Raw genomic sequence first — 9,551 nt, 5'->3', positions numbered from 1 at the left:
ACAATGGTCTGTTTGAGGTTGTGCAGTTGTTTGAAGGCAAAAGGTGGGAGTGTGGGGCTCGCCTTGGTGAGATGTTCATCTTCATCAATGACATGTTGAAGGCTCCGGAGAAGATGTCGTAGCTTCTCCGCTCCGGGCAAGTACTGGACGACGAAGGATACTCTGTTCGCCGTGTCCTGTGTTTGTCTTCTGAGGAGGTCGGTGCAGTTTTTCGCTGTGGCACGTCGATCAATGAGTCGAGCGCCATATCCTGTTCTTATGAGGGCATCTTTCAGCGTCTGGAGGTGTCTGTTGCGACCCTCCTCATCTGAGCAGACCTCCTCAGAAGGCAAACACGGGACACAGTGGACAGAGTACGCTTCATCGTCCAGTACTTCCCCGGAGCGGAGAAGCTACGACATCGTCTCCAGAACCTTCAACATATCATCGATGAAGACGAACATCTTGCCAAGGCCATCCCCACACCCCCACTTCTTGCCTTCAAACAACCGCACAACCTCAAACAGACCATTGTCCGCAGCAAACTACCCAGCCTTCAGAACAGTGACCATGACACCACACAATCCTGCCACAGCAACCTCTGCAAGACGTGCCGGATCATCGACACAGATGCCATCATCTCACGTGAGAACACCATCCACCAGGTACGCACTCTTGCAACTTGGCCAACGTTGTCTACCTGATACGCTGCAGGAAAGGATGTCCGGAGGCATGGTACATTGGGGAGACCACACAGACGCTACGACAACGGATGAATGAACACCGCTCAACAATCACTAGGCAAGAGTGTTCTCTTCCTGTTGGGGAACACTTCAGCAGTCATGGGCATTCAGCCTCTGATCTTCAAAGAACAAAGAACAAAAAGAACAAAGAAAATTACAGCACAGGAACAGGCCCTTCAGCCCTCCAAGCCTGCACCGACCATGCTGCCCGACTTAACTAAAACCCCCTACCCTACCAGGGACCATATCCCTCTATTCCCATCCTATTCATGTACTTGTCAAGACGCCCCTTAAAAGTTACTACCGTATCCGCTCCACTACCTCCCCCGGCAACGAGTTCCAGGCACCCACTACTCTCTGTGTAAAAAATCTGCTTCGTACATCTCCTTTAAACCTTGCCCTTCACACCTTAAACCTATGCCCCCTAGTAATTGATTCTTCCACCCTGGGAAAAAGCTTCTGACTATCCACTCTGTCCATGCCTCTCATAATCTTGTAGACTTCTATCAGGTCTCCCCTCAACCTCCGTCGCTCCGTCTTCCGGTAAGCGTTCTCCAAGACGGCCTTCACGACACACGACAATGCAGAATTGCTGAGCAGAGACTGATAGCCAAATTCCGCACACATGAGGAAGGCCTCAACCGGGATCTTGGGTTCATGTCACACTATCTGTAACCCCCACGACTTACCTGGGCTTGCAAAATCTCGCTAACTGTCCTGGCTGGAGACAATACACATCTCTTTAACCTGTGCTTAACCCTCTCTCCACTCACATTGTCTGTACCTTTAAGACTTGATTACCTGTAAATTGAGTTTGTGTCTTTATATGCCCTGTTTGTGAACAGAACTCCCACTTATCTGATGAAGGGGCTCTGAAAGCTTGTGCTACCAAATAAACCTGTTGGACTTTAACCTGGTGTTGTGAGGCTTCTTACTTTGTAAGCTTCAACAGACCTTTCCAAATTTTGTTCTCTGACTGTCCTAATACCAGTAAGTCAGAACTGAGAAATTGTTTATTACACTTCTGTTTATAGAGCTTTGACAGAACCTCCCAAATGCACACCACTTGGCAGGATAAGGGCAGTAGGTGCATTGATACACAAGCACCTCCAAATCACACATCAGCTAAATCTACATATAAAAGCAAAATGTCCACTTGTTTGTTGATACAAGATGATACATTGGACAAAGGGGGCATGTGGTGGAAGAGTTGACATCTAACCACCCCTGCTAGGGGTCCATCCTCCCGGCAGATGATCCTGCAGTCCTGTCTATGCTATATCCCTGCTGATACCGTAACTTTAACCAACACAAGCCATGCACTCCAAAATAGATGCAACAAATTTGTGTCATAAATCCCTAACTGCCTTTCATATTTGATTCATTTCTTTCTTCTTTTTGTCTCATGTAAGATAGGTTCTGAGATATTCCACAGTATTACAGCATCAATGAAGAGGCTAGCCCAAAATGGTGACAGAAAGCACCAGGTAGCAATTAGAGAATGGGAAGATGTGGAACCCAGAGCGAGACTTTTGACAGAGAGCAACAGAATGCAGGAACATACCGTGCTGCAGGTAAAGGAACCAAGCCTCTTTGAGGAACTTTAATCTGCGATCCTCATCATAATTGAGACAGACGCAGAATATGATGTTTAATTTATTTATTATCACAAGTAGGTTTACATTAACTATGCAATGAATTTACTGTGAAAATCCTAGTCGCCACACTCCGGTGCCTGTTTGGGTACACTGAGGAAGAATTTAGAATGGCCAATGCACCTAACCAGCATGTCTTTCGGACTGTGAGAGGAAACCGGAGCACCCGGAGGAAGCCGCGCAGACACGGGGAGAATGTGCAGACTCCGCACAGACAGTGACCCGAGACCGGAAAGCAGTGGTGTAGTGGTACGGCCGCTGTCCAGAGACCCAGGGTAATGCTCTGGGGACCCAGGTTCAAATCCCACCACGGCTGATGGTGAGATTTAGCTTTTGTTTCCATTAACAGGGGAGACTAGGACGCGGGGGCACAGCCTTAGAATAAAAGGGAGTCACTTTAGAACAGAGATGAGGAGAAATTTCTTCAGCCAGAGAGTGGTGGGTCTGTGGAATTCATTGCCACAGAGGGCTGTGGAGGCCGAGACGTTGAGCGTCTTCAAGACAGAAATTGATAAATTCTTGATTTCTCGAGGAATTAAGGGCTATGGGGAGAGAGCGGGTAAATGGAGTTGAAATCAACCATGATTGAATGGTGGAGTGGACTCGATGGGCCGAATGGCCTTACTTCCGCTCCTATGTCTTATGGTCTTATGGTCTTATGGAATTGAACCCGGGTCCCTGGCACTGTGAGGCAGCAGTGCTAACCACTGTGCCACCCTTTACTGAGGTTTGTGAGTATTGTACTGCAAGTGGAAAAAAAATGTTGCTCAAATAGTGAAGAACGACTGCCACCCTTTTGTGAGCCACCTGACCCACAGAAGATTCATCTGATCAGAAGAACAAAATCAAAACACTAACAGCTGAGTCGGTTCACCAAGAAATCTCTTTATTTTTGCTCAAGAAGGAAGAACTTTGAATGTGATCTCCCTTGAAATACATAATTTCAACAAACCTTGAAGATGCAGGTAATGACAGTGAAAATTTACAAAATGCTGGTACAGATGTTGTCTTTTGACATCTCTAATGAAATATTAACAAACATCAAGAGGTAGATTTTGACCTTGAGAACTTTGAGGATGTAGAGAATAAAAATTAGAAATCGCATTTTAAATTTAATGAGTCAAGCCAAGTAGATGAAGATAAATCCATTGTGAAAATAAATAAACTTTTGAGTACAATTTGTTTTGAGTGAATTTAGGTATATGTGCTTCATATTTGTGGGATTAAAATTGTTAATTAAAACAATTGTGTGAAAGGAGGTTATTAAGTGAAGTGTTGAATTAAATTTGTTGAAAATAAAAAACACTTCAAACAAAATACTTCATGGAAACATTTTTGTGGTCTGATTTTATACCTATTTCATTCAGCAGGCAAATATTTCAGCTTCTTATTTCATAGAAACGTTTTCTTCAACTTATTTTCTGGACATAGGGGGATAGCCCAACTTATTGGCCCAGCCTTGTCAGCAGCACCAATGTTTTGAGAACTGCTGCCTTAAAACCATGAGCAAATACAGGGGATCCAACCACTTTTATAAAGGCTAAGGCAGCAACACTGTACAACTGTTCAAACATGTCATGTGATCAGGCCTGATGTTCAGGCCCCATCTGTTCAACCAGAGTTGGGAACCTTAATGATGCAGTTGATGTCACCCTGTGGTAGACATTCATTATCCTATCAGTTTGAGCAACTGGGCAGGACCTGTGCTTGCCACATCAGTTTGGTTGCTGCATCTATTTCCAAACTGAAGCCCTTAGCATTAGTGCAGCTAATCGGGTGATACTCAGCTGGCCCCTGAAAATGCTTTCTCTTTCATGAACATGGGAAGCGGGTATCACTGACAAAGCCAGAATTTGATGCCCATCCCTAACTACCCGTGAATTGGCAGCATGGTGGCAGTGGCCTCACAGCACCTGGGATGTAGGTTAAATTCCAGCCTCAGATCACTGTCTGTGCGGGGTCTGCACATTCTCCCCGTGTCTGTGTGGGTTTCCTCCGGGTGCACCGGTTTCCTCCCACATTCCAAAGATGTGTAGGTTAGATGGATTGGACATGGTAAATGCGCAGGGTTACGGGGGTCGGTGCAGACTCAATGGGCTGAATGGCCTCCTTCTTCACTGTAGGGATTCTATGGTTCCAACTGAGTGGCCATTTTCAGAGGACAATTAAGAGCTAACCACACTGCTGTGGATTTGATGTCACATGTAGGCCAGACCAGGTAAGGATGGCAGATTTCCTTCCTTAAAGGACACCAGTGAACCAGATGGGTTTTAATGATAACCGATGGTAGTTTATCACCATTCCTGAGACTAGCTTTATATCCTAATTTTAATAATCATATTTTAATTCCACCAGCAGCTGTGGTGAGATTTGAATCCAGTCCCCTTGGATCTCTGGATTACTCACCCAAGAACTACCATTACGCCACAATCCCCCCGCCCTGCCCCCCCACACTGATTGTGGAGGTTCTGAATGTATGTTACAGCATCATGCAAAGAAAAAGGTAGCTAACTCCAGGATGGTAGTGTCTTTCAACTGGAGTTCCTTACAATCCATCTGAAAATTGTACTAACTAAAGAAACTAAATAAATAAACTGAAATTAATTCGGATATGCTAGCAACATATAATCCATAACATATTATAAATGTTGTATTTAACAGTATTGCTGAATTGTATTAACTATAATAATGGAAATAATTATTTTGAATTTTCTTTATAATGTATTCATGGTGTGCAGGAAGAAGGGAAAGAGAAATAGAATACTGGGAAAACTCAGGACAGGCACCATGTGTAGAGACAGAGAGTTAACATTTCAAGTCCAATATAACCTATCTTTAGAGCTGAAGAGAGCAATGACTTTTCTTCCCAACTTTGGATGCTGTCAGATCTGCTGATTTTTTTTCCAGATCTCCAGCATCTGCAGTTTTTTTTGCTTTTATCTTATAGAATCATAGGACGGTTATAGAACAGGCCATTTGGCCCATTGTGTCTGTGCTGGTTCTCTGCAAGACGAATTCACCTAGTGCAAGGGCCTTGCCTTTTCCCATTTGTCCTGTTTGTTTCTTCTGTGTTCTGCCGTTCATTCTGGAATACAGCTATTCACCTGAAGTCTGTTACTGACTTCATCAACATTTACTGGGGGTAGAGTCTAATTTATTATAAAACTGTTGTTACTCATGCTTAATTGATCCTTTTATTTTCTTCATTTTGAAACCACTCATAACTCCAGTCAAACTCCCATTATTTCCTGGTCCAATCATGATTGATTTTTTTTGCACATCTTCACACTTTCTTTCCCTTTGGGGAATAGTGGGAAGAGATGGAAGGATTTCCGAGCTGATTATCAGCCTGTTGAACCACATCATAAATGCTCGTCCCGTGGCCGACAAGCTCTGGTGTTGGACTTGATCATGGAACTTCTGGTTCAGAGGTGGGGACGCCATCTCTGTGCCTCCTTATTTAATTGAAACCCTGAGAAATGTCACCTGAACCCCTTCAAACCACAGAATTATTACAGCAGAGGAGACTCATTGTGTCTGCACTAGCACACAAAATGAGCAATTCACCTGGTGCCATTTTCTTGCCTTCTCCCTGTAACCCTGTTTCTTTTCAATTAATCATCTTTAAATGTCTCGATTGAATCTGCCTCTGTGACACTCTCAGACATTTACGATAAGGTGTGTGACAGTCATACAGTACAGAGAGGCCCTTAGCCCATCAAATCTGCACCAACAAAACTACACTAAATCTACAGTCATCCCACTTTCCAGCACTTGGTCCATAACCTCGAATGTTATGACATTTGAAGTGCTCATCCACGTACTTTTTAAAGGTTGTGCGGTTTCCTGTCTCTGCTACCCTCCTAAGCAGTGCATTCCAGATTCCCACCATCCTCTGGGTGAAAACATTTTTCCTCAGATCCCTTCTAAACCTCCTGCCTCTCACCTTAAAATTATGCACCTCATTATTGATCCTTCAACTAAGGGGAACAGCTATCCACCCTGTCCAGGCCACTCATAATCTTACATCACGCACCTCAATCAGGTCCCCCCCCACCGCACTCAGCCTTCTCTGCTCCAAAGAATACAAACCGAGCCTATCCAAACTCTCATCTCCTCATCAACACAAAGAAGCCTTTCTCTTTTCTGGTCTTTGATATTTGTCAGAGCTGAAAATCCCTGTTCACAACAATATGTCGTGGAGAACTGTAGAAGAATAGCTAATGCTCTTGAAGAGATGCGTGGATACTGTTTCTGGTTGTATATCCAAAAAGAGTCCAGTGGCATACTCCCGTGTTTCATTTTCAAGGTGCGATCACTCGAAATGCAGGCCATTTCCTCCTCCTCATCCAATGTCAGACCTGAACAGCTGGAATTCGCAAAGGGGTCTCTAACCCAGTCAAATTTTTCTGTAGACCAACGATGGGAAGTAATGATCAATCTTTTCTACCAGTGTTGCAAGATGTTCCTGTATGAGGCCGTACAATTCATTGCACATCTTAAAACTTTTTACCAGTGGGAACATTGAGGTTATGTTGCATCGCTCTTCCGAGCCAGAGCTGAAGCTTTTTTTTAATGCAGTTAGTTTGTCTGTAGTTGTGAGGATATTGTCATCGCGGCCTTGCAAACTGGCATTGAGCACATCCAACTGGGAAAAGATATCGGCCAAATATGCCAGCTTAGCACACCAGTCATTGTCATTGGTGGAGGTGTCTGTTGCGACCCAACCCACACATCTTTGGAATATCAACTATTCTTCTGCGAATTGTATTATCAGACAAAGGAATTTCTATAACTTCTCGCTCATCATCACCACCAAAGTCTTCACAATCAAGCTGCAGGCAGGCTGAATCAATGTTTCAGCTATTGTATGTGGTTTTGTCTGTTGAGCAATCAATTCAGCCACTTGGTAAGATACAATCTGCATCTCATCTGAGACTGTCATTTGTTTTTTGAAATATGATCGTTGGCATTTCTGCTGTTCCAAAAGCCTGTCAAAATATTGAACATCCTTGTTTGCCAGATTTCCATGCTCTGACAACAGATGTCTTTTCATCCTGCTTGGGACCATATTGGAATTGGAAAGCTTCTCACCGCAGATCAAACACATAGGCCGAGGTACGTTTTCATCTCCAGTCCATGTGAAACCGAGACTCAGATAGCTATCCATATATTGTCGACAAACTTTCTTTTTTGGAGGTTTGCTTGGGCCTGCTACTGGTGTAGAATTAAACGACTCTTCTTCAGCACTCTGTTCGAACGGCGATTCTGGATCACAACGTGGACTCGGATCGTCCTCAGCATCACTTGATGCTCTTGCTCTCACTTTGGAAAAATATCTATCCATGTTTAAATGTTTCTTTGATTGTCCTTGAATCTTCCCGCCACACTTGCTATCGTCTCTCGCCGCACCAGTGTGGCGTGCCTCACCCTTTGGGAACCACTGGCATAGACAAAAAGACAAAGAGAATGTAAATAGTGATGATAAAGGTAGGAATGGTGCTAAGAGCATCCATTAAGAGATCAGAAAGTGTAAACAGTAGAACAAAAAAATGCGGCAGATGGCCTTAGTGGGGTGGGAGGAGGGGGTGAAACAAGATGGAAAGCGAGATTTTGGAAGTGGAAAAATGAAAATAAGAATATAGAATAATAAAAATGGATAAGATGAAAAGAAATAAAATAAAGAGAGATGGAGTGGAGGAGAAAGTTCATGCTCTGAAGTTGTTGAACTCAATATTCAGTCCGGAAGGCTGTAAAATGCCTAATCAGATGAGGTGCTCCTCCTCCAGTTTACACTGGGCTTCAATGGAACATTGCAAAAGGCCAAGGATGGATATGTGGACAGGAGATCAGGGTGGGGTGTGATGAAATGGCAAGCGACAGGAAGGCCTGGGTTCCGCTTTCCGCAGATGAAAGGTGACTCTCCTCCGCATCCTCTCCTTCCTATAGTGAGGCGTCCAGAACTGCACACAGTCTCCAGTTGTGGTCTAACCAATGCACTGTACAACTCTCTGTTCTCATAACTGTGTGTGTGAGAGATTTACAGCTTGTATTGTACTCAAAATATAGAAACCACCCTCCCCCACCCCAGGCCAGGGCTACCTGTAAGACATCTCTCAACACCAGGTTAAAGTCCAACAGGTTTATTTGGTAGCACAAGCCACTAGCTATTGGAGCGCTGCCCCTTCATCAGGTGAGTGGGAGTTCTGTTCGCAAACAGGGCATATAAAGACACAAACTCAATTTACAAAATAATGGTTGGAATGCGAGTCTTTACAGGTAATCAAGTCTTAAAGGTACAGACAATGTGAGTGGAGAGAGGGTTAAGCACAGGTTAAAGAGATGTGCATTGTCTCCAGCCAGGACAGTTAGTGAGATTTTGCAAGCCCAGGCACGACGTGGGGGTTACAGATAGCGTGACATGAACCCAAGATCCCGGTTGAGGCCGTCCTCATGTGTGCAGAACTTGGCTATCAGTCTCTGCTCAGCGACTCTACGTTGTCGTGTATCGTGAAGGCTGCCTTCGAGAATGCTTACCCGAATATCAGAGGCCGAATGCCCGTGACCGCTGAAGTGTTCCCCAACAGGAAGAGAACACTCTTGCCTGGTGATAGTCGGTGTTCATTCATCCTTTGTTGTAGCGTCTGCATGGTCTCCCCAATGTACCACGCCTCGGGACATCCTTTCCTGTAGCGTATCAGGTAGACAACGTTGGCCGAGTTGCAAGTGTATGTAGCATGTACCTGGTGGATGGTGTTCTCACGTGAGATGATGACCATTAATTTTGTAAATTGAGTTTGTGTCTTTATATGCCATGTTTGTGGACAGAAGTCCCACTCACCTGACGAAGGGGCGGCGAGCGCTCTGAAAGCTAGTGGCTTGTGCTACCAAATAAACCTGTTGGACTTTAACCTGGTGTTGTTAGACCCCTTACTGTGTTTACCCCAGTCCAACACTGGCATCTCCACAACAGGGCTACCTGGCTAGAGACTCACAGCAACTTCCGGCAGAACTGTTGTCACTTCCGGTCCTCTAGCTGCACGTCACTTCCGATTGCTCGCCGACGGTGATGGCTCCGATTTGATCCTCCCCCCCCCCCGGCTGACAGTTGGACTCGCCACCCCTCCCCCACGAGCAGACGGTAGGACTCGCCCCCCCCCCCCTCCCCCTCAAG

General features: G+C 44.9%; 1 long non-coding RNA gene across 1 annotated transcript; it reads right to left on the bottom strand.

The window, feature by feature from the left end:
* Positions 1-3,241: 3,241 nt before the first annotated feature.
* LOC144506320 (uncharacterized) lies at positions 3,242-9,496 on the bottom strand. The gene is made up of 2 exons (XR_013499886.1): positions 9,373-9,496; positions 3,242-7,820 (listed from the first exon to the last, which is right to left on the bottom strand). It is a non-coding gene; the product is annotated as an uncharacterized LOC144506320 (long non-coding RNA).
* Positions 9,497-9,551: the final 55 nt, after the last annotated feature.

The sequence above is a fragment of the Mustelus asterias genome, chromosome 17 (assembly GCF_964213995.1).
Source record: "Mustelus asterias chromosome 17, sMusAst1.hap1.1, whole genome shotgun sequence".
NCBI classification, from domain to species: Eukaryota; Metazoa; Chordata; class Chondrichthyes; order Carcharhiniformes; family Triakidae; genus Mustelus; species Mustelus asterias.
Note: the sequence above shows the minus strand (reverse complement) of the source record. Positions and strands in the feature narration are given on the sequence as shown.